This window comes from Onychomys torridus, chromosome 2, assembly GCF_903995425.1.
Source record: "Onychomys torridus chromosome 2, mOncTor1.1, whole genome shotgun sequence".
Lineage (NCBI taxonomy): Eukaryota > Metazoa > Chordata > Mammalia > Rodentia > Cricetidae > Onychomys > Onychomys torridus.
Window position 1 is genome coordinate 120,787,171 of NC_050444.1, and position 24,921 is coordinate 120,812,091.

General features: G+C 39.9%; 1 protein-coding gene across 8 annotated transcripts in view; it reads left to right on the forward strand.

Annotated features, from left to right (window-relative positions):
* The window catches only part of Dab1 (DAB adaptor protein 1), a 1,169,406-nt gene that overhangs the window by 552,562 nt on the left and 591,923 nt on the right, over window positions 1–24,921 (forward strand). For all 8 annotated transcript variants that reach the window (XM_036177323.1, XM_036177321.1, XM_036177320.1 and 5 more), the window contains one exon: window positions 15,710–15,782. The gene's annotated coding sequence lies outside the window, so the exon portion shown is untranslated. The remainder of the gene's footprint in view (window positions 1–15,709; window positions 15,783–24,921) is intronic.

The window sequence follows — 24,921 nt, forward strand, 5'->3', positions numbered from 1 at the left end:
GTGAAAACATTCAAACTTCATTTCTCTATCTTTTGTAACATATAGCATCTCACTCAACTTTATGAGGGAGAAAGAGAAAGGAAGGAGAAGAGGGAGAGAAAGATGGAGGAGTAGGTGATGACTCCAATTTTATGTCTAAGTCATTTAAAGAATAGAGTGCTGTTTGGTGACATGGGGAAAACTCTTAAGAAAATAGGGATTTTAACAGATGTGAGTGGAAAGCACTTTTATTTGGGTACATCTGAAGATCAACATGATTATTAAATAACCTAGTAAAGTGCTGACTCCAAACTGAACATGATGTGTCAAAGCTGAGGCTAGAAACCCAGGGATTGTTCTGCACAGAACAAGGTGTATGCTCATGAGGCTAGGGGATCACCCAAGGAACCAGTGCTGTTAGAGCTGAGAAGCAGTTGGGAAGAAGGGTGGGGAGAGAAGAGGAGATGGTGGGGGATGGGACAGAAACATTGCCAAGCAGAAGACCAGCCATGGGACATGAAGAGGAAGAAATGGCTAGATGGGAAATAGATGCTGTGCTGGAGACCAAAAGTTGGGTGTTGATGGGGAGTTTCTGAAACATGGGGTCATCCTCCAGCCTCACACTGCCTCAAGTGGAGCTTCTCCATTAGAACCTAACATAGGGCTGGAGCCAGACTCTATCTTATCCATGCTTTTAACTCATAACATGCATAGTGCCGGCCACTCAATATGTAGTTCATTGGAAAATACATATTCATTAACTTATTTTATTGATCAGGAAACCCCAAAGAGTTCAGCATTAAAGTAGCAAGTGTGATTAGAACTCAGATGTCTGGGTTGCACGAGTATATTCTAGGTATCACCTACACACCACATCTCTCTCAGCTTATGTTGTCTAGGAGACAAGGACCTGAGGCAAGGCCAGTCCCAATAGTGCTGCCCTGTGCTGGCCCCGTAGCTGTTTTTCCAATTTGCTTCAGAGAGCTAGATGAGGTGATTGAAGAAGAGCAAGAACAGTGAATTACATCACATGATCTCTTTGGTGTTCAACTCTAATGTCTTTTATTCTTATTACAGTCTCTCTCTTCCTTTCTTTCTCTAAACCCATGTTCAAAGGATAAGGAAATACCATTCATCTTTGTCTTCTCTCACATGGTTCCTTCAGCTGAACAGGCTCTTGAAAAGCTCATGGACCTGACTCAAAAGTGACAACACCCCTCTTGTTTGTCCTCAGGGAAGACTTTCACTTAGACGGGTGGGTGGGCAAATGCCCCTGCAGTTTCCTCTGTGAAGACTTCACTTGGAATGTTCCTAAAGGCACATGAAGATCAACACCCATTTTTACTTTATAAGGAAGGTTTTCTGTGTTTTAAAAATAGAAGGGGGAAATGTCAGATTTATAAGCCAAAGATAATGCCCTTAAACATTCTCTTGTGTTGTTTCTTGCTCTCTACTTCTGTTTATGTTCTGTTCATGAGTGTGTGTGGGTGAGAGAGAGAGAGAGAGAGAGAGAGAGAGAGAGAGAGAGAGAGAGACTAACAGACAAGCAAACAGACAGAGATGGTGTTTGTGTGATGTGGTGTGTGTGTGTGTGTGTGTGTGTGTGTGTATGTGTGTGTGATGTGTCTGATAGGTATATAGGTGATTCAGGTGTGGTATGACTGACTATGCTATATATGAAAGAGATGTGGGTCTGTGTTGTGTGTGCAACTTTTGTGCAATGTATATGTATTTCTTTTGTGTGTGATATGTATGCATGATGTGTATGTGGTGTGTGTGATATTGTTTATGTGTAATATGTGTGTGGTATGAATAAATGTGATGTGTATGAGAGCTGTGTGTCTTTGATATGTATGTGTGATGTATGTATTTCTTATGTGTATTTGATGTGTTTGATGTATGTGTGATCTATATGTGTGTACATGTTAAACATATTTGTTGTAATTCATACTTGTTCACTTAAAAATACATACATTTCCCTTTACCATGTATTATTGGCTTATTACATTTATTTGTGTGTGTGTGTATGCTTGATCCATGACATATATATGGAAGTCAGACTACAGCTGTAGGATGTTGGTTCAACTCCTCCCATCATGTGGTTCCAGGGATTGAACTCAGGTCCTCAGGCTTGGTGAAAAGTGCTCTTATCTGCTGAGCCTCTTGCCAGCTCATGTACTCATTAACACTGCCTCAGTCGCTCTATAATGTCATTCAATGACAATGTGACTATCTCCTCTACAAGCAGGCATTTAAGTTGTTTCCAATTTCACTGTCATGAGTAATGTGACATGGCACATTTTTATCAGAGTATAGATTGTGTGCTCAGAGATTTCTTTAGTCAAAAATTATCAAATGTGAAATCATTCAGTCAGAAGCCCCAAGTCTTTTAACTTTCTGTTCCACATTGCTCATGCACCATGTAAACAGACTGTAACATTTTAAACTTTTTCCTACAGCATGTGTCAAATCCTTTCTCTTCCTGTTAATGCTAAGTATTGTTGTTATAGCTTTTTATGTAAACTCTGATAAAATGCTACAAGCCACAACTGTTTAATTAATATTCATGTGTTTGCTTGATTTTAAACATGACTATTTTCATCTGCTTTTTATTCATTATGCTAAATATTTTATTCATGCCCTTTCATCATTTATCCATGGAGGCATCAAAATGTTCTTCTTGGAGGTTAGGCCTAACTTTCTATAGAGTAAACTTATTACATTTGCCAACTATTTCTCTAGAGATAAGCTTTTCCAGAATATTGTTTACCCCATGTTGTTTATAGCATGGACTTTAAATTTAAGATAAGATAGTAAAGACATTCATGGTGTGAATTTTAGGGAATGAAAATAAGCAAAAATGAGGCTATTAGATTCTTTCTTCCTCATGCTATTTGGTACTAGCCATTCATAAAACTTGTATATTTTGTTTTTATCTTTCCCGATATATTTAAGTACTTTCCAGAAATATAGGCTTACAATGAACAATCTGATATTGTTTCTCCTACTTAACATGTTAAGGATATATTTGCTTGCAATAAATGTTCTTCTTCATTATTGTTTTAATAGCTTCTTATGTGAACAGAAAAGTACATTTATCTAGGTCACTATTGTTGAATCCACATCTAGCAGCTGTTGCTTTGGAGACAGGTAATCACCACCAGTGTGGGGTGTGGAGACTCGTCCGTAGTTATTTACTTAGGATGAATTTGCCTAAAGGCAGGTCAAAGGTTTAAACAAATGTTACATTTTTTTAGTGAACTACAAATTTCCTTTCAAACCCATGTCTTAAGTTTATGGCATGGAATTTACTTTGACTTAAGGTTATAAATTTTTACACAGTATTTGAAGTGATTTAAAGGAAGAAATTTACCTAGCTACTTCTGTGTCAGGAAAGAAAAAAAAAAGATGAGTAAATACACAATGTGCCAAGAATCCAAGTCCCCAGAGCATACACCTCAGCTCCAGAAGCAGCTAAGTTTTTGAATATTGGTCATTTGCTTTGTCCACATTTTGCTCCACAAAGCAAAATTTTCCAGTTCCACTAAAGATGTGGAGATGGAGGCTCAAAGGACTGACAGTACCCTAGCACATGCTCACGTGATCCAAATCCTGGCTAATCTCCGTTCTCTCTCTGACTCTTGGTGTAGTTTCATTTTCCAGAAGAGGAGTCCAGCGAACCTGGGAACGTGTTGGGAGGCTTTTTCCAGTTCACAAAGTGGAGTTGCCAAGTGGGTTTCTATTTCATCTGAAGGCATTTGGCTTTTACTGCCTTCTTAGGAGTTTCCGCATGCACTCTGCTTCTAGCCCTCCTCCTCTTGCGTGTCAACTCACATGAGAAATTACATGCACACTTCTGATTGAGTCTGGAGACTGGAGCACAAGCTCTCATTACAGCCTTGGTCTCTCTCAGTTCCTCTTTATTTTAATTAAACCATTTTAATATTGTATACAGTACCCCCAAACAGAAGAGTTTAATACTAATAAGATTAATCATATGTATACTGGAAAGGAACATAAACCCAGCAGTAATTGTTTACATAGCTGAAGATATATCTTAATATCCCTTTATTCAGCATTGAATAATGTTGTGGTTTGTAAAAGCCATATGGTAGAAAATATTTGGAGGGAAATTACCATAATTAATTAAAAATATGTAACAAACTAGTGTACTATGTAGTGAGACACAGAACAATTGAGTCATATATGTCTGGGTGCTTTGTAGATGCTCAATAGAGAAAAATGATCTGAAATCATAAGTTCTTTGACTGTTTTGACACTTTGGGAAAGTCTCCCTCTTTGATTTTCTCTTTTCTTTCTTCTCTTTATTTTTGTTTGTTTGGGGTTTTTTGGGGTTTTTTGGTTTTTTTGTTGTTGTTGTTGTTTTTTGGATGGCTAGGGGTGGAGGTGGGGAACTGTTACATTTGAAATTGAAGAGCAGAAATGGACTAAGTAAGAAGAGGAAGAAATGAACACAATTTCTCTTGGGGGAAATCACGAAATAGGTGGAATTGTAAGCAATCGGGACTAAATTATAAGGTGTTCAGGGGGCACTGGTTAGAAGAAAACCTTAGTAAAGAAAGTCAACAAAATACAGTCAACCAATCGAGTTTATGAAATCCAGTAGTGAAAAGGTTAAGACAGTCTAACACGTTGTGGACATGAAAGACAGAAAAGTATTTGATGCACACATATTTGGAACCACTAGGCAAAAATGTTTGTGTTTTGTTTTTTGAGACAGGGTGGTTTATCTGTGTATCCTGGCCTGGAACTAGCTCTATAGACCAAGCTGGCCTCGAACTCACAGAGATCTGCCTGCCTCTACCTCCCCAGTGCTGGGATTAAAGGTATTTGTCAGAGATATGTGCCACCATGCCTGGCTCTTCCTTGATTTTCTACTTTCTCACTTTTAAGGTATAATAATATTTGTCTCAAATGTGAGAGTTGAATTCAATACTGAATACAGAATTCTAAATCTCAAAGTTATGTCAAAATGCTGTCTGAGAAGAAACAGAAAAGGTTTGTAATGTCAGGGTGATACTCAGGAGTATCAAGAACTGGGAAATGGTTCAGTTGGAAAGCTATTTGTCATACAAGCATGAAGAACTAATTTCAGATCTCCAGCATGCATGTTAAAGAGCCAGTGTGGCAGCACACACCTAGTCCAGCACTGGTGCAGTAGAGACTGTCAGTCTAGCCAATCAGGTATCCCCAGTTTCAGTGAGAGACCCTGTCTTAAAAAGTAAGATGGAGAAGCTGTTGAGGAAGACTTCTAATGTTGACTTCTGGTTTCCACATGCATTCTCATACACACGCACCCACCCATACCAAAAACCAACCTAACATTTTTTTTTAAGAATATCAAATGTTTCCCCCAGTATATCTAGTGGATGACTTGTAAGCACATATGACCTTTGACTCCTGGGGGCACTCACTTCTGCAGACCCCCATCTCTACTGTACATCACTAGTTTCTTTCTCATCTAGGATAAGCATTCTCAATATTGCATGTATGACGTAAGGAGTGGCTGCCTCATTGCCCTACCTGTTTATGTCATGCCAATGAATGACATAGCAATTTCTAGACAGGTCTCTCTGAGCCTGTAAATTGATTTCCCTTTGCTCAAAAGTGGAGAGAGGGAAGAAGGCTTAATTCTAAATCCTGAGAAGCCAGGAACCTCACTGAGTGCCTCCTTTCACTACAGCAGCTGTAGCTGGTAGGCTCTAGAATCTGAGAGACAGGGATCCTCCAGTCCTCAGGGCATTTCACTGTCATGGCTCTCCCCCAACAGCTTGTTCTTCCCATTCCTGGGGCTGAAACTCTCCATAATCTTTCTTTCATTACTATCCACCAGAAACCATTACACTGCCTCCAACTAAGTTCAGAAACAAAGCAAAGACTGTTCAAAAGAGGTTCAAAGACACCTTGAGTAAAATCATTACCCTAACTTATTGTTACATTTTATCGCTGGAGAGAGTTCTAGAGAAAGTTTTGCTAAGTCTGAGGTCAAGGTAAGTGGTCCATGATGACAGCAAGGTTATGCATCAGCATATGTCAGCCCTGTTTTCAAAGTAAAGAGACTGAGGCAAGTCAGCATTGCACAAAGAAGAGCCTTGAGTAAAAACAGAGCCTTTGTGCCTGGAGAGAAATCAGCCTTGCACTACAGTGTCTCCAACCTGCCACCACTGCAGAAACCTGCCTCCTTCCTTCATGGAGCCCTCGGGATTCACTCTCCCCCAACAGAGAGATTTAAACAGTGGGACACAATGTCTTTCCTGTTACTGATTTTTGCCCAGACTATCCAAGAGTAAACTTTTTGTTCTGAGGATTGGTTGTTCTCACGACTCTTAGTCTGTGAAAGTCCATCACTATTCCTTTATGTCATCACCTGAGGTGAATGGCTTGCCTGCATCTTTGTTTTCAAGGGCCTTTTTTCCCTGAAGTTGAGTTGGAGCTTATTTGCATGGTGGAAGGTGCAGAAATCGGGATTGGCCAGACGGGGAGCTAATCAGGGTTTTAGCCACAATGGAGCCCATGCCAGGCTCTGCAGCTGAGGTGGCCCTGCAGAGTTGAGTCAAGTTGTCAGTTACTAGATGCCAGTGGGTGAGAAGATGCTACCCGGGCAAGGGCAACAAAGGAAACAGGTGTATGGTAAGCTGTCAAAGGTTAACCCTACCATCAGTTTCTGGTAAATGAGAGCTCTCATGTAGAGAGGATTAGTCACTCAGCTGTTCTTTGGCACTGGGAACCATCCCAAACTTGCATTTCCACCTTCCCCTTCCATTCCATTTGCCAGCCTCACCTATGAATGCTGTACAAACAGCACCCATGAGTCCTCTCCAGAGTCAATTAGTCATGTCTGGAGTCCTGGTGACAGCCTGGACTATCAGATACTGTTGACAGAAAGTCTTTGATTGCAGAGTTAAAAAGCCAAGTAGCCAAGTTTTGTATAAATTGGACACTTTTTAATTCATTCTGCCCTTGCTTCTCATGGTTGATCAATGACTGTCCTGTACATGGCCTTAACATATAACAGGCCTTTAAGAAAGGTGAATTCTTCCCTTTTCTCTTCATTAGAAGGTGGGTTTGGGTTATATGTTACCTAGGATCTCTCTAAAGTCCCACATCCATCCTGGAATCATACAATGAGTTTTCAGATTCTGTTTCATTTTCGTTATTCATTCTTTATTGACAGTCTGTAATAAACCATCTTTGGCTTTCACTTAATTCTTGTGATCATGAAATCTCATGACTGGAGCAAACATCTGGTACAATACAACCATCTTGTTTTACTCCTGAGTAAACAATCACATCATTAGGAATAGGGAGGAAACTGACTTGTTCAAGGTCACACCACCACTAATGATGAAGTAGGGACCACCACCCATGTTTGCGACCCATCTGAGGCTCACCAGCCCCCATCTCTAGCTGCAGCCAGTATGTTCTGGTCTGTAAATCAACATGATCTGTTTTCCTTGTGTTAACATTATTCTAGCATGTAATATCTGCACAGGAGGCAATGAACTGAGAAATACTTTTCTTTCCAGGGCTTCACTTATTCTGCAGGGTTTATTAATTTTATTTATGTATTTGATCTCTCAAATGAAATAATAAACTAATTAGGGGGACAATTTACTGGTGTTGCTCCAGCGAGGGTGTTTTATAGCCCCTGTGTAAGCCTGTAGAGCTGTGCTGTCAGCAGATCCACTTTCTGCCCTGCTGCTCTTAATTGCAGCCATGAGACACACATGGCAGGCAGCCCTGCTTGGGATTTGTGGCTCCAGGGGCATCTGGAGATGTGGAGGGATTTTTTTTCCCTAGGAGCCTTTCAGAATTCCTTCAGCAGACAGGCTGCTTCATGTAGCTTGCAAAGATGTGACCATGGCTCCCAGAGAACAGAGATAGGCATGTAGACTGAGGATTTCTGGAGAACGGGGAAAGCTTGAGGATAGAAGTACTGGAAATTAGAGCCAAATAGGCTCGTAGTCCAGGACAGAGACAAATGTAAAGACCGTAGACATCAGAACATTGCAAGCTTGTAGGAGCAAGAGAAGGAAAAATGCTAGAAGAGCTGACATCGGATTGATAGGACAGTAGACCAAAGCTACGTTCTTTGCCTTGGTAAAATTGGATTTGAAGTGAACTCTCTTCCATGCTAACATCACCTGAGCCCTCACGAGATAGCCAGTTCTTAACACTAGCCTTTCATTGTAACTTTGTCTTCACTTGACTGTGAAGACCAGGAGTTAGGAGTATCTAAAACTGAGACTTGAGCCTAGGATCTCTGGAAGAGTAACCAGAACTCTTAACCACTGAGTAATCTCTTCAATTTCCAGAAACCATATAATTGCTCAAAACCCTCTGGAATTCCAGTTCCATTAGATCTGACACCCTCTCTGGTCTCTATGGTCACCAGATATGCATGATGCACACAGACATACATACAGGCAAAACAGTTGCACACAGAAATACAATAAAAAATAAAAATGTTTAAAAAAATTTTAATGTCTAAAACTATGTATGGAATGTAATAAGGGTTCATAAGCATCTTTTGAATGAAAGAATGAATCGATGAATACATGGATGGATGGATGGATGGATGTGTGGATAAATAAGTAGGTGGACCAATGCTTCAAAGTTAAGTGGGGAACTGAGGCCTATAAACTGCATTTTACTCACCAACTATCTCTTATGTGATGAACAAAGATAACCTTTTCTAGTAATTATATTCACTACAGAATTATTGCAACAGAGTAAGCAAGTCTCCAGTATACAAGCATTTGACTTCCCTTGATTTAAGCAGCTTTCTCGTTAGTGTATGCAGCACATGTAACCACACTCATCTACAGCAGAGGTCAAAGTCCTACAGTGCCCTAATGTTTTAAACAATGTTTCTGCTTGCTCACTGGCTGCCTGGAGACACAAATTCAGTCACTGTTCTGGTAACTGCTCCACTGTCACTGTGGATTACCGCAGCATGAGGTTTTTGTTGGTTTTATTCCAGATCTCTTACTACAGCCTGTTTGGTGCACTAGCAGATAGGATGAGGGTGTGTTGCAATCACACTCATGAAAGCTAAGAAGCCTATGGGCCTCCATGGAGAAATTTCATACTGTTTGGTTCCTCTAAGGATTTTACTGTTTGCTCCTCTGCTATGATTGGAGGCATACAAATTAGCAAACTCTAGGTACAATTAGTACACATGCCAGCCCTGCTACCCCATTGAACTGGATATAGAATTTTGAGAGCTATTCACATGAAATGCTGCTGACTTGTCTGTGCTGTTCACATGCTGTTAATCCCTGTGTTTTAACAGTGTTAAAGTGCTGGGCCCATAGCTGGACCTGGGATCATGAACCTTTTGCTAACCTCTAGGCAGCTCAGACATAAAATGACTACATTGGTGCTGTGGTCCTAGACCAAGTAAGATGCTGGGGCATGGATATATCTTAGATATCCTTGGCAAATATCTGTAACTATAATTTGTGTAACAAACCTAATTATGTGACTTACTGTTTCATCTTTACCTATCATACAGAAGCTACTGTGTCTTACATCCATTACAGTGCTTAGCACCACAACACAACTGCAATTAGAATCAACTAACAAAAGTTTAGAAAGGGAAAATGATGTGTCCAGAGTTATACAAACCTCATTGTATTAATAATAAAAAATTCTACATTCCTCCAGAGATGTGACTATTACCAAAGAGGTAAAATCCAGATAAGACAATGCTCAAACAGCAACTTTCCACTAACATAGTTTTGTGTAGATGTGTGGGTGTGTGTGTAAGTGTGTATACTTGTAGGTGTGTGCCTATAGGTGTGTGGCTGTACATGTGTGTATGTGTATAGGACTGGAGGCAAGGGTTTGATGTTAACTGTCTTTCTCAGTTGCTCTCCACATTAGTTTTTTTAAACAGTCTCTTGATGAACCTGAAACACATTGATTGACAGGCTACTTGGCCAATGAGTTCCTGGGATCTTCCTTTCTCTATCCTCCAGTGCTGGGGTTACAGAAGCATGCTGCCACACCCTACTTTTTATATAGGTGCTAGGGATCCAAATTCAGGTCCTCATACTTAGCAACAAACACTTCATTCATTCATTAGCCACCCACCCTGCCTCTCCATTGGAAGTTTTTCATCACGCATCATGAATTGAACAGATAGCAAGGATTGTGCTTGCTTTATCTTATCATATGACATCTACAGACAGATTGAAAGCACCTGCATTGAACTCTACAGCAAACTCTTAGATTATTCCCAGCTATCCAGAACAGAAATGTTTCCAGGCTTCTAGATTCTCCCAACTGAACATCTTCAGTGCCATTCTGGTCTAAGGCCTACAACACGAATAAGGCCACAGTAAATGGCAAGACAGAGTGTCATGTTAGTTGTTTTTGCTCTTTTGGGGGGCCTGCCATCCAGCTCCCAATAAATTACATGGAGGATTATTCCTACTTATAAATGCCTGTCCTTAGCTTGGCTTGTTTTTGGCCAGATTTCCCTAACTTTAAGTTATCCCATCTACCTTTTGCCTCTGGGCTTTTCCTATTCTCTTACTTCTGTAAATCTTACTCTTACTCTGTGGCTTGCATGTAGCTTAGTAGCTGGCCTCTGAAGTCCTCCTCCTTCTCTGTCTCCTTCTTTCTCCTCAAAGGTTTCTTCTTCTATTTATTCTCTCTTCCTGCTAGCCCTGCCTAACCTTTCTCCTGCCTTGCTATTGGCCATTCAGATCTTTATTAGACCATCAGGTGTTTTAGTCAGGCAAAGTAACACAGCTTCACAGAATTAAACAAATGCAGCATAAACAAAAGTAACACACCTTAAAATAATATTCCCTAATAAGAGTGAAGGATAACTGCTGTGGAATGTTCTATATGCCGTGAATATATGTTACTATGATTGGTTGATAAATAAAACGCTGATTGTCCAGTAGCCAGGCAGGATGGATAGCGTAGGCAGGACAAGGAGAGAGGAGAATGTTGGGTGGAAGAAGGCTGAGTCAGAGAGACGCTGCCAGCCACCACCATGGGGAGCAAGATGTAAAGTACCGTTAAGCCACGAGTCATGTGGCAAGGTATAGATTTATAGAAATGGGTTAATTTAAGATATAAGAACTAGACAGTAAGAAGCTTGAGCCATTAGGCCAAACAGTTTAAATAATATAAGTTTATTTGAGTCTGAGTGGCTGCTGGGCAGGACTGGAGATAACTCCAGCTACAGATAACCAGAATAGGGGGTCACCAGGATAGAACTCTACTTGATTGCTTGGGAGTTTGTGTCCATTTTCATTGCCTGTTTAGTTTACTATGAAGTTCTCATGGTCAAAACAATGTTTGACCCAGACTGTCAATGTGTATAGGAATGAGCAATGATAAGCATATGGATGGAAGGATGCAATGGTGGACAGATATCTCCTTTGGACTGTGAACACTCAGGATAAAGTTGTAGTCATTGGAGTGTTATGGGCATTTACAGGGGGTTAGGAAATAAAACCAGTGCAATAAGATGTTGAGAACAAAAGTAGACTCTAAAGATTTGTAAGCTTTGTATGTGATAGATAAATCATTACAAATCAATGTTTTGAACCCAGAACTAAAGGTCACCCAGATAATACATATTTATACAGAAAAGTGATGGAATGCTGACCTTGTATCATACAATTATTATTAATTCCAAGTAAACTAAACATTAGAGACATTACTATAGACTATTTAAAAGGAACTAGAAGTCTATACATAGATCTATACATACGTAGATAATTCAGTTAAGAATTTATCATGTAAAACCGACAAAGACCCTATGTTAAAGACAAATATTTATATACCCTTTCAAGTAAAAAGTATTCTGAAAAATTGTATATTGCTGGACAGGAGAAATGGTTCAGTGGTTGATGATGGGTCAGAGATGGTTCACTTCTTGTAGAAGACCCAGGCCAGGTTTGATTCACAGCTCCTACATGGCAGCTCACAACCATCTGTAACTCCAGTTCCAGGGGATCCAATGTGGCCTTCTGACCTCTGTGGGCACCAGGCACACATGTGGTGCACTGACATACATGCAGCAAAACACTCATGTACAGAAAATAAAAGTAATTGTTTTTAAATGGTATGTTGCTATAAACAAAGTAAAAAGTCAAAGCTAGGACTAGAAAAAATTATAAATTTTGTAAATTATACATCTACTCAAGGTCTGTTAAGCAAAGCATATGGATGGGACTAGGCATAATTATCACAAACGCCTATGTACCTCCACATCCCTTGGTCAAATGTTATCATTTACCCTTCATTATGCAGTTTCCTGTACTTTGAGGGCTCCTCCCAGGCCCTGGGCTCACACTGGCTTTAAGACTTTCTAGTGTCTACTGAATGTCCTGTCTAAAACTGAGCTCCTGCCCAGTCCCAGCACTGTTTATTCCCTGCTCTGGCTTTTCCAAGTCTCCACCAAACTAACAGACTAGGCATTTGGCTTTCTTACTTCATTTTGTCTCCCTCCTATACAAAGTCCATGGAAAACTGAACAAAAAGAAAAGCTAATGGCAGAAGGAAAAATGTAAGTGGCCAATAAAGTTCAGAAGAAATCTATCTCACCGGTAGTTAGAGAAGCGTTAATAAAGTACCTTGATGTATTTTGCATTTATAAGATTAGAATACCTGGGCTGGAGAGATGGCTCAGTGGTTAAGAGCACATGCTGTTCTAGTAGTGGACCCAGGTTTGAGTCCCAGTACCCAAACAGAGACTCACAACCATGTGTAACTCCATTTCCAGGGCATCGGATACCTCTAGCTCCAATGCCTCTAGCCTCCTACCTCCACTCATGTCCACATGCCCATATGCAAGCCACACAGCTACACATAATTAAGAATAATTTTTTAAAAAATATTAAAAATAAACTTCAAAAAAGATTGGGCAACCAACAAAGTATGACCACATGAAAATGTGAAATAATTCTGGATTAATATAAACACAGCTCTCGTCTAATGGGGGCAATCTACAAGGCTCAGTAATATTGAAGATCCATTTTCTCTCTGCCTTAGCAAACTCAGTGTTGAATTTGCTCTCAGTACCTATGCACCTTGGAAGCACATACAACGTCTTTTATCCATTTGTGTTGGCCCAATAATATGGGACAAAATGAACAGGTTCCTGATGGGCGCCTACTGTTTGAATACCACTTACCGAAAGTTTTGAAACATTCAGCACTGGCTGTATTGTTTATGGATGCAAATGTGTATTTGAGACTGCAATACAGGCTTAATGATTTAAGAAAGCAGTTATCTTTGTGGTATAGAGAAAGCATTCATGGCTGAGTTTGCTTACATCTACACTGTTCAATCTTAAAAGAGAAAGACCTGGAGCATAGATGGGATAGCAGAGTATGCAAATCCAGCCAGGCTGGTGGCACTACATGCCTTTCTGTTATAATTACATCTATATGCAACTTCATGATTGAAATAATCTACAAGAAAATAAAGAGGAGAGCACTGAAGTGTAACTTGGAGGAGAGTTTAAGCCATAGTCTATCCAGGAATACAGCATGGCAGAGTAAAACTGTAGGCTGAAGTTTGCTGGGGTGCCTTGGTTCACCACAGTTAGAGGAGTTCAGGCTTTGGAATTAAACGTGCTAAGTTTGAATCTTGAGTTGCACAATACTGGTGTTTCTGTTTGAGCATCAGTCTTCTCATCCTTTAAATGGACAATGAATTCTGAACGGAGATGAGAGAGAGAGAGAAAAATCAATGATACAGACAGCTGAATCCTCAAAAAATCAACAGCACATATAAATCTTCATCTAAATAATGAAAAAGAGATTTCACTAAAATCAGAAATGAAATTAAATGTAATACTACCAATTTCACAGAAATTCCCAAAAATAAGAATCATAAAGTGGAAAAATGAGAACTCTTCACACTACATATTAAGAGTATGAAATGAGCTAAGACTTTTGGTGCTTGGCATACATCATGGCATACACTGAAGCCAAAGGCATGTGTTCCATAGTACCAGGTATTGATATAAAAAAGACAGAAGCCTGGAATGTTTTTGAACTTCATGTTTTCTGTCATATTTATTATCTTTTTTTACAATAAACTCATGAAAGATAAATCCATATTATTTATAAGAAAACTAAGCATTATAAGACTCAATCATTTGCCAGAGTTTACCCAAATCACCAGGTCTTTCTCCAGAGAAATATAACCACAAATTAAAACTCTGTGTATATTTCAGTAGTTTTATGAATAGACTCAATTGAATTTCAATGAAACACAACTATAATCTATCCCTTTGGGCAGGGAGGCAACCAGCCATTGCTGATGAAAACTAGTAACAACAAACCTACCTAGTTTATATATTTGTAACCACACATATGAAAGGTGTGGAATTATCATAATGGAGTATTAATAAGAGCATATTGTTGCCTTAAACAGATTCTTGGTCTTGGAATACACTGAAAGATCACTAGCCTGTGGCAGTCCATTATGTTTGGGGCTTTGTTATTTTAAACTGTAGAATCTCCTCCTTCTGTTTTACTGTTGTCTGTGAAAACCTGCTGCTTCTCTGCTTGCTGTCTTCTTTTGTGAATCCAGTGGTACTTTCCATGATTATCATGATTATTTTGACTGAATGGTTTTCCATTGATGAAGTGTTTATTCAATCACTCAGCAGTCATTTCGTTATGCAGCAAGGGCTGATTGAGTGACAGCTCAGTCTCATGGTTTAGGCTCATGGGAAGCAAAGGTCAGTGATGAATGATGACTTCATCAGGAAAACCCATGACTAGAGGGAGATGAGGAGGAAAATGGGTAACTCAGTGCCAGGTGACTCCTTCAGAATGCTGATCCCCAGGGAACCACAGAGCAAGGAATTCTCAGCTAAATATGGAGGTATGCAGGAAGTGTCATGGAAATTGTGATGTTAGACATGGAAAAATGTTTATTTCTGTCTAGACAAAAATATGAGATTGTTGTTAGATCTTATACTGGGCGGTGGTGGTACACATCTTTAATCCCCAGCAGTCGGGAGGCAGAGGCAGGTGGATCTCTATGAGTTTGAGGCCAGCCTGGTCTACAGAGTAAGTTCCAGGACAGCCAAAGATACGCAGAGAAACCCTGTCTGAAAAAATAAAGAAATAAAGAAATTTTGGAAAATATAAAGGAATAAGAGAAAAACCTACAATTATGCCACAAAGGCACCCACTGTTATATTTTACACTTCTCCACAGGTGAGTTTGAACTTTATTAGCAATTTTGTTGTATCATAGAAAATATATTCCTTACATTTTACATTTTTTAACCTTAGGTTTAAATATACATAATACCATGTGTTATAACGTAGCAGCATTCATGACATGCTTCCATTTATTATTTCCCTTTTACAAATAACAATGCTAAACATTTCTGCATATAAATATGGGTTTGCATTTAAGGTAGTTTCCTTAAGAACAAATCCAGAAGGTGAATAATCCAGGTGAATTGTGGATTAAAGGGTGTGACCATGAGTTTCAGAATGATACATTCTGACCCCCTCTTAGCAGGCATGCTATATCTGTCCAGCCTGCCACTCAACAATGACTGTTGTTTATGATTGGCAACAGTGGTAGGGGCATGTTTATTTTATATTGTCCGAATTCTCTGGGCCTGTGTGTGAAAGAAGGCTGGGAGAGATCATCATCATTAAACAATTCATGCTAAGAATTTTTTATTATCATGTTTTGTTTGTTTTCAGCATTCATCAAGACATGGTGGTGAACCGAAGCTCCAAGTCTTCATGACTGAAGGAATCCTTTGCACAACAAAAGGTAAATATTTGAGTCTAGGTGGGTCCTGCTGAAGGAACATCCTCCTCCTGGGGAAGGTTACTCATAAATGGGTTCCCATGAAGTGGTGATGTCTTGTGTGTGTTTTGTTGTACTTAAAACAGGTTGGAAGGCTCATGGAGTCTTTGGAAGTTGTCATGTAAAGTGACTTTCCTTTGGTCCAGTTTGTTTGTACCAGAAGGAGTATTGTTTCTTCTTTGTCTTCTTTTGTTTAAGTACCTAGTAAATATCATCAGGAGCCTCAGGTTTTCCTGTCTTGATATATGAGCTTCTTCTAAAAATCTTCTCAGGCTGTTCTCACTCGGAAATAACAATGTACACTGTCTTTTCTCACATGCCAGCCATTTCAATACATTTACCAATGGAAGAAAGCATTGTTGATTGTAGACCATAAAGTTAAACCACAGGTAAGATAAATGTGTTCCTACCTAAGTAACAGACTTGGTTTATTTATGAGCTGAAGAGACGAGTACTATTATTTTGAGTTCCTAAACTTTTAAGTGATGGCAACACTGAATTATGTACCTCATGCAGGAGCCAGGAAAGTACAATTGAAAACGCTCATTCCTTTGACAAATTAGAAGCATCCATTCTAATATCTATTTCTTGTTTACTGGGGATGGTGCTGAATGAATCACAGACTGGTGGATGGATGTCCCATCCAACACTTTTAATTAGCTGCTGTGCCTATTAGCATGAGCAGAGTGTTGCTTTTCTGCTATAGATTACCTCCCAACTACACCCTCCCCCTTAGCTTGAATAGAAGTCTTATTCTCCACAAGGTAATATTCATCTCTTCCCCAGCCAGACAAGCATAGAAAGTTAAACAATGGTCTGTTAAAAAGCCCAGATAATATATTTATCATTTCCAGTTTATGTGAGTTTGCAAGGCAAATACAAGCAAGAGCTATTGGCTATAGGACCTTGGGGAACAGAGGACTGGAGAGGGAAGGGGAAAGGATATGAGACTTGGGGAAAAATTATTTAAAATATGAGGGGGTCACTGAAGACAGAAGAAATTAATTACTCCAAGGGACTCAAATGCCACTAGTCATTTAAGTGACCCAGTGAGGAGGCTGAGAACCTTTTATTTCAAGTTTCTACAGCTAAGAAGGAGGGGGCTTGGATTTCTCAGCTGTCAATTTTTGTGTATCCTTCATGACTTAGTGACATGTTCAGCTGACCTTTGCCCCAACCTCCTCTAATGAAAGGTGTTAAATGAGAAATGCTGCTGTAGCCAGAGAACCCTCACCCTGAAGGCTGCCCAGAGTACTTAGATGAGCTTACAGAGCTGCGGCTGCCAGACCTGAGGGAAGCCTATAATTCAGCACAATGGCTGGAAGAGGTGGCCACCCAAAAGTAGCCTGCATTTGAACTTATATCATTGTTTTATTATCCAAAAAGCTAATCTCTGAGTGGGGGGGGGGATTTTGAAAGACAAATTAAGGTTTTCTAGGGACTGGGAGCAGTCATTTCCAAAAACAGATGTCTTTTCTAGGTTGCTTGTCTGATAAATCTCTCAGAAGCTTTGAAGCTATGGGCAGAAGTAGAAAAAAAATACCTATATAATGACCTCACAGTTTAACATCAGTAAGCACAGATGGAGTAGAACCTTTACGGTGGTCCCTGCCTATGCTCAGGAAGTAAGTATAATTTTAAACTTTGTCACTAAGTAGCTGTGGCCCCCATGTGTCAGCCTAGTCCTTCCAGCCTCTGTTGGGTTACTTATAAAGTGAGAAGAAGAAGAATATTGATCTCCTGTGATTTCAGAGAAGATCAATATACCCCAAAATAGCATTGAAGGATGGATATATCACACGTGTATGGAGTCCTTGTTATCCTATTTTAAAGTTTTAGCTTTTAAACACTGAGGCAGCTCTGTTCCTTCCTGGGTCAAGGTCAAGTGGCTTGGCAGTGTTCTCCTGGTTTATTCAGTGAGGAATGGTGAGTAGAGAAACTAATGTAGCAGTAACATGGATTCCTCTGAGGATGTCTTTGGATCTGTATGAAGCATGGCTTTGAAGGAGGTTGGAGTCCTGGATATCTACACCCAGGAGCAAGCTTGGAGAGCACCACATCTCCAGCAGCTGCAAGCCTGTGCCTTTGAAGTAGAGATGAATAATGGGTGGAAAGGTGCAGTGCTATGAAGTCAGGTGACCCCAAAGGTGGTGGAGGAGATATTTCAAAGGTAGCTTGTTCCTGAGAAGAAATGGCAGTGGAGTCCAATCTGTAGGGCTGGAGGGGAAAGGGCAGCACTGAGCATCCTTTGAAAGGAAGGCAATCCAGGCTTAGTAGCCAGAATGGGGGACATAAAAGAGAGACCAGTGGGACTCTAAGCCCTACAGTGTTCCTCCCAGGCACTTACAATGGCAGTAAGGCAAACAAAAAAAGCTGAGGATACAGTTCATCCAGTCAAAGCTCTGTGAGGTGTACAATTGACCACTAGTGTAAGAGATGGGAAGAAGCCCAGGAAAGCAATGCTTGCAAGTGTGCTGAAAAGAGCAGGGCCATTTGAGCTAGACTTCACAGGGAGCAGCCCTGTGCTGGATGAGAAGGAATTCTACAGAGACATTCTGCAGAAGGCCACCAGCTCACAGAAGCAAGAGGCCTGTCAACAACTGGAGCTTTGTGCACCAGCATGCACTCAGTGACCGTCACAGGCTTCCATAATAGACTGTGTGCCTACCCTATCTGCCATCCTTGTAGGGACCTGAGGAAGCCCAGATGCATGATGAATAATGCTGAAGCCAATGGTCCAATTCCTTGGTGTGTTTTTTAGCTTTTTGTCAGTTCCCTTGGAAAGTCCTCCATTGTCACAACTGATTGGTTGACTATTTGTTTATCAGGTTAATTTGATTTTGCCAGCTTTATATTCATTTATAGTCATCATAGAGGTAAACCACTGTGTCTTTCTACTTGGTAAGGAAATAGTATTGAGGCAGGAAATATATTTTGAGATTTATTCTTATTTACATGTGTGCATGTCTGTGTGAGTGTGTTTAACACATGTGTTCATGCAGTACCTGTGGAGGCCAAAAGAGGGTGTCAGATGCCCTGGGACTCCAGTTTCAGGTACTTTCAAGCCTTCTGCTTTGAGTTGTAAACTGAATTAGGCCTCCTGTAAGAGCAACTAGTGGTCTTAACCACTGATCCATCCCTCCTTCCTAAGACAGGCAATATTTTCCTGCTATCCTGCCTTTTCTTTTCTCTCTTCTTTAATCCATCCCCTTGGTGCCTCCTCTCAACCTCCTGGTTTCTTTTTATCTTCTCAGACTCCCGCTGTACATCTGTGTTTCTCTCTTTCTTGACATAGAGGCACACATTTGCCAACTTAAAAGGAAGTGAGAGATCCTAGATAGCAGGCAGCTCTGCTGTAAATGTTTAAAGCGGATGCCTAGCAATGTGGCAGTTCCCTTTATCTGTTATGTTTGATGGTGGCGATGGGGTTGCTTTCCGAAACCAAATGTCTGGGATTCAGATATCTACACCAACCCATAACAGCTATTTGACATTGAGCAAGTCAATCTCTTTGAAATTCAACTTTTATATTAAGAGACAGATATTTTCCATTCAGGATTATTGCAAGAATCCAACAAGAAAATGCATGTGAAGGGTTCTGGCACATTATGTACTCTTAATTTCTATTGTTAGCTCTTACTGTTGCTTATAATGACACAATCCTATTAGAAACCTTTAAATGCAAATATATTGATTGTTTGGTGACAAAGAAGATGCTGTGGAGACATTTTCTTTTATGTTATAGCTGGTCTTAGAAAATGGAAAGTCAGAGGAACAAAGGCACTGAAGGGAGCCGATGTGTGAGTATCCTGAAAGCCCTCCTTTGCTAGAGTGACTGGGATACTGACCAATCAGATTTCTGAGGTTTCTTCAGCAACATCAACTCCCTCCCAGTTGCTGTGTCCTTCTGTGAATGTATGTGAGTTTTGTAATATGCCAATGTGGCTAGATTGGAGGATGCTACACAGAACACAGTCTCTAGTATATTTCCAGCTAGGAGGCCACAGGATGACTTGAGAGATTTGGAGATAGAGAAGAAGTTTAGTACCTTTGCTCCATTCAGCCAATTGGCCCGAAGTAGTGCCGGGTCTGCAGCTGCTCTTCATTACATGTTCCATCCCAGTTTCCCGTCTCCTTCCACAGGTTGCTCTGTCAGCTTCTACCTGAAACAATCAACGTATTTAAGGAGAATGTTTGCCTCGGCTCACAGATGTGTAGGTCCCCAGCCATGGTTGGTCAGCCATGTTGCTCTGGCCCTGTGGTGAGGCAGCACAACATGACAGAGGCATGGTAGAAAAAAAAGATGTTTATCTGATTGCCCAGAAGCAAAGGAGAAGAGGAAGAAGTCAAGGTTCCACAAGCACCTTCAAGGGCCTTTCTCCTAGCAACCCAAAACATCTCATGAGGCCCCACCTCTTAAAAGTTCCCCCACCTCTCACTACTCTAGCTTGGGGACCAAGAGTTTAGGGCATGAGCCTTTGGAAGATGTTCAAGACCCAAATGACCTCACTATACCTGATGTCACCCACACCAGCAAGCTGAGATGGCATGAACATCCAGGTTCCAGTAAGTTCTCAGAGGCTTCTGCTCCTTCTCCAGCATTCTCGGCTGTTTCTGATCTCTCCATTGTACCCATCTCTCTTCATAATGACCTGCTGAGCAGATGTCAAGCTTTAGCACTGGATGTGAGACCACAGAACTTAACCTGCTCCCACAACTGCATCACCCTGACTAAATAAAGAGCACATATACATTCATTAAATATATATTTACATACATTATATGTTCACCTGTGTGAAAAGCAGAGTCAATCACTAAGACAAACATATATACGTATGTGTGTATGTCTGTAATCATACACACAAACACACATGCATATGGATACACACAAACATACATATAACTAATCTAATAGTGTTTGCTTCTGTGTCTCTGGTTACACTCACTGATACAGCTAATCATGAGGTGTCATAATGCAGAATCCTCTGTTTCATAGGGCAGACCATTGCATTTCTATATTATTGCAAGAAAAAATTAAATTTTTAATCTGAAGATGTTTTTCAGGCAAGGATATACCCCACATTCTCATTATTTTCCCCTCTCCATCCTAAATCTTTTAACAACTTTTTAACTGTCCTGGGCCCCATCCGTTTACACTCTTTCTGTTTCCCAGCAGTTAAGACTCTTAATAAAATTAACCCCATTGTTATGATACCAGAGAAGCCTTTCTGTTATTCCATTTCACCAGACTACTCCCCTTCTCCAACTTCCTGCTTATTTTGAAGATAATATCTTAATTTTTGGTTTTTACAGGTACAGGGTAGAAGCATAGGGAATCACAGAATCAGACTCAGAAGATAGGTACTGGTGCCCTGCTACCCCACAGTGCTGACTACATCTGCTGATTTAGCCACTTGGCCTGAAGCAGTGCTGGGTCTGCAGCTGAGAGGACCTAAGGTGTAACATTGGTGCACTCACAGCAGACTGACCAGCTCTAAGTGCTGGAGGTCCTACTGATCTCAGTCTGTGTCTCAAAACTTGGATAGGCTTATGTTTGAATTACAGGAATGTTGACTGTGGCCAAAGGATGAGCTTGGTCTGGTGGCACAGGCCTGTAATCCCAGCTACTCAGCTGCTTGAGAAGCTAAGTCAGGACAGCCCCATAATTAAGACCTGCCTAAGCTATAGAGTGGTTTCAAGGCTAGCCTGGGAAACTCAATGTGACCCTGTCTCAAAAGGAAAAGTAAACAGAAGCCTGAGCATGTACTTAGTGGTGGGGGTGTTTACTTAGACATGTATGACTACTGTCTAGACACTGTATATTGTCTGAACACTAAACTAGACATGTATGTCTAGACACTGTATATTCAATGCACAATACTGTTACAAAGAAAGTTGAACTTTAGAATTCGTAAGAGCAGCAAATCAGAACACTATGTTTGCTATGACCATTTTGATTTTCACTGGGATATGATTGTGAATGCATATGGGGTACACTGTGATACTTTGATTAATATATACATTGTATAGTAATCAAAGCAAGGTATTTAGTGTAGCCATAATTTTGAACATTTGCATTTCCTTCCAATAAGAACATACAGATCACTCTTGCTAGTAATTTTGACAGAACCACTATAGCAACATTAAGCATAATCACTCCATGCCATGGAATAGCAGAACTCACTCCTCCCACAGTGCTCCAGTTCCCACCTATTGACCAGTGTCTCCCCTCTTGACTCCTGCCCTTTGGTAACCACTATTTATTCTGCTCTGAGCTTGGATGAGATCAGCCTCTATAGGTTCCACCAATCGGTGAGATTGTGTAGCATTTGTCTTTCTATGACAAACTTATTCCATTAATGTGATGTCCTCCAGGTTGATCCATGTTGCTGTGAATGACAGGGTCTCCTGTGCTTTTGTGGTATCCTATCCTGTAGACATCATATTTTCTTTAGTGATATATTGGTGAACACTTATACTGATTGCTTATATTGGATGTTTTGAACAATCACAGTAAACACTGGAGGAGTCTGGATGTCTCTTTACATAATGATTTTATTTCCCTTGAATAAATAGCTAATAGGAATGCTGGATTCCTGTATAATCCTAGTTTTAACTATCTGGGGAACCAGCAGAGTATTTTGCTCAATGGGTTGCCAATATGCATTCTCATTGACAGCATTAGAGGGTTCCATTTTTCTACATCCATCCCAGCATCAGTTACTTACTGTCCTTTTTATGATAACATTCTCACTTTACTTACATTTACCTGTGATTTGTAATGTTAAACATTTTTCATATCTGAGTGTGTGTGTGTGTGTGTGTGTGTATCTAGTGTGTACACAAGTGTTGTTCAAGGGGTGTGTTTTGTAGCTCACGTTGGCCTTGAACTTACTATGTACCTGAGGATGACCTTGGACTTTTAACACCCCTGCTTCTACCTTCAGAGTGCTGGGATTTTAAGAATGTGTCATCATACCCAGTTTATGCTTTACTAGGAAACTGAACCCAGGACTTGGTACGTGCCAGGAAAATATTTGAGCAACTGAGCAACTGAGCAACATCCAAAACCTGCATGTCTTATTTTGAGTGATGCTTCAATTCAAGTCCTTTGCATATTTTTCAATGAAGTTTTTTCTTAATGTTTGGTACTGAGGGTTTTGGGTTCTTTATGTATTCTGATACTAATTCCTTGTCACATGCATAGTTTAAAATATTTTCTCCCATTCTATAGGTGGTATCTATTGATTAATTTCATTTTTGCACAAAATCTTTTTAGTTTGGTTAGAACTCATTTATTTTCTCTTTTGTTACCTGTGCTTTTGATTCATGTAAAAAAGAAGTTGTGAGAGGAAAAATAGAGGGGAGAAATTATATAATCTCAAAAATAAATGAAAAATTTAAAAATAGTTGACTATACCAAAGTAATAAAGTATTTCTCCTATGTTTCCTTCTAGCAGTTTCAGGATTTGGTCTTGCATTTGTGTTTTTAATCAATTTTAGTTAATATGTGTCTATAGTGAGAAATTGGGGTCTAGTTTAATTTTTCCACATTTAGCCATCTAGTTAACCAAACACCACTGATGGAAGAAACCATCTTTTACTCAATGCTAATGGAGAAAATCATAGTTTTTCCCCCATGTTCTCTATTCTGTTTCTTTGGCTAAGTTGACTATTTTTGTAAAATATTGTTTTGGTATTTTATCTATTTCTTTCTAGTATATTCTGAAGTCAGGCACTGTAATGCAAACTCACATTTCTTTACATAGATACCCTGAATAGTAGTAGCCCAAATTCTTGTACTATATTCAGTCTCTACTATAGCCAATGTTCCCTAAAATCTTTCTTGAAATAGTTGAAGTAATTGACAGCATAGCTTTATAAATGTCTCTATGTGTAAAGATGAATACACATGATTCTCTCCCTTGAACTGATATAATAATAACAAAAAAAGTATAAAGAAAATAGTCATGAGAAATGAACCTATCATAAAAAAGGAACTATATGCTATGATGAAGAGCCTTAAAAAGTGTCACAACCAAGGTTTACAATTAAATATATATCAGTAGAGCCTTATGGAAAGACCTACAGAAGCGTTCTCTCTAAGACAGAAGAGGTAATTCTCAGATCATCTTGATGTGTGATATGAACAACCAATTGTGATCACACACACCTGTTAGGAAAATCTCAGTCATTAGCAGGTGCATGGATCCTAGACAAAGATGTGGAGAGGTTAAGGCCATAGTTATAGTTGAAATAGCTTTCTTGGCCATGTTTCATCCTGTTTCTCTGCACACATTTATCATTGAACAACAGCCAAGAGTTAAAAATAGCTACCTTGTCTCCACTTCTTCCTATCTCAAGTATCAAATAAGTAATATACACAATTTCTGGCCCTTAGTAGGTCCTCAGGAAATGCCTGGTGGTAGAAAGCATGTGGTCTTGAATCATGAAGAATCTCAAGGGGAAAAATCTACAATACATTGGCATTATGTCAGCATCTGGAACAAACTGAAATGGGGGAAGAATGCCCAGAAGAATTACTTTCCATTAAAGATTTAATATGCTGATGTTCATAACACCTCACTTCCCAAAAGTATCCCATTCAAAATGAAGGAAGCCACAGACAAGATTAAATTGGTATACCTGAGAGGGGTCTTGTCCATGTGTGAATAACTGACTGTTATCTCCAGGCAACAAATGGAGTTGTAGCATGAGAACTTTTATTTTTAGTTTTGAGGAGAAAATGAATTTGATATAAGAGACACCTAGAGTTGATAAGAGAAGGCTGGGGCTAGATGGAGGGGCTGTATATCTGATAAGTTCACACAGAGAGGCTGAACACAGAGCTAAAGCAGAGGGGAGACTTAGGTAAAGGACCAGGCATCTCAGAGTGCCACCAGAAGCATAAAGAAATGTTCCAGAGCCTCTGATTGGCATATGACCTGATGTTGCTTGGACAAGCAATGTCAAAGTAGGCACCTGCAGGCTAGCAAGTGAGCTTCTGATAAGTAAAGAGTGCTAGCAACCCTCCTATATAGAAAGATCTGCATCCCCTGGGGAACAAGCATAAATAATGAGATCAATAAGGGGAGCTTTGGCT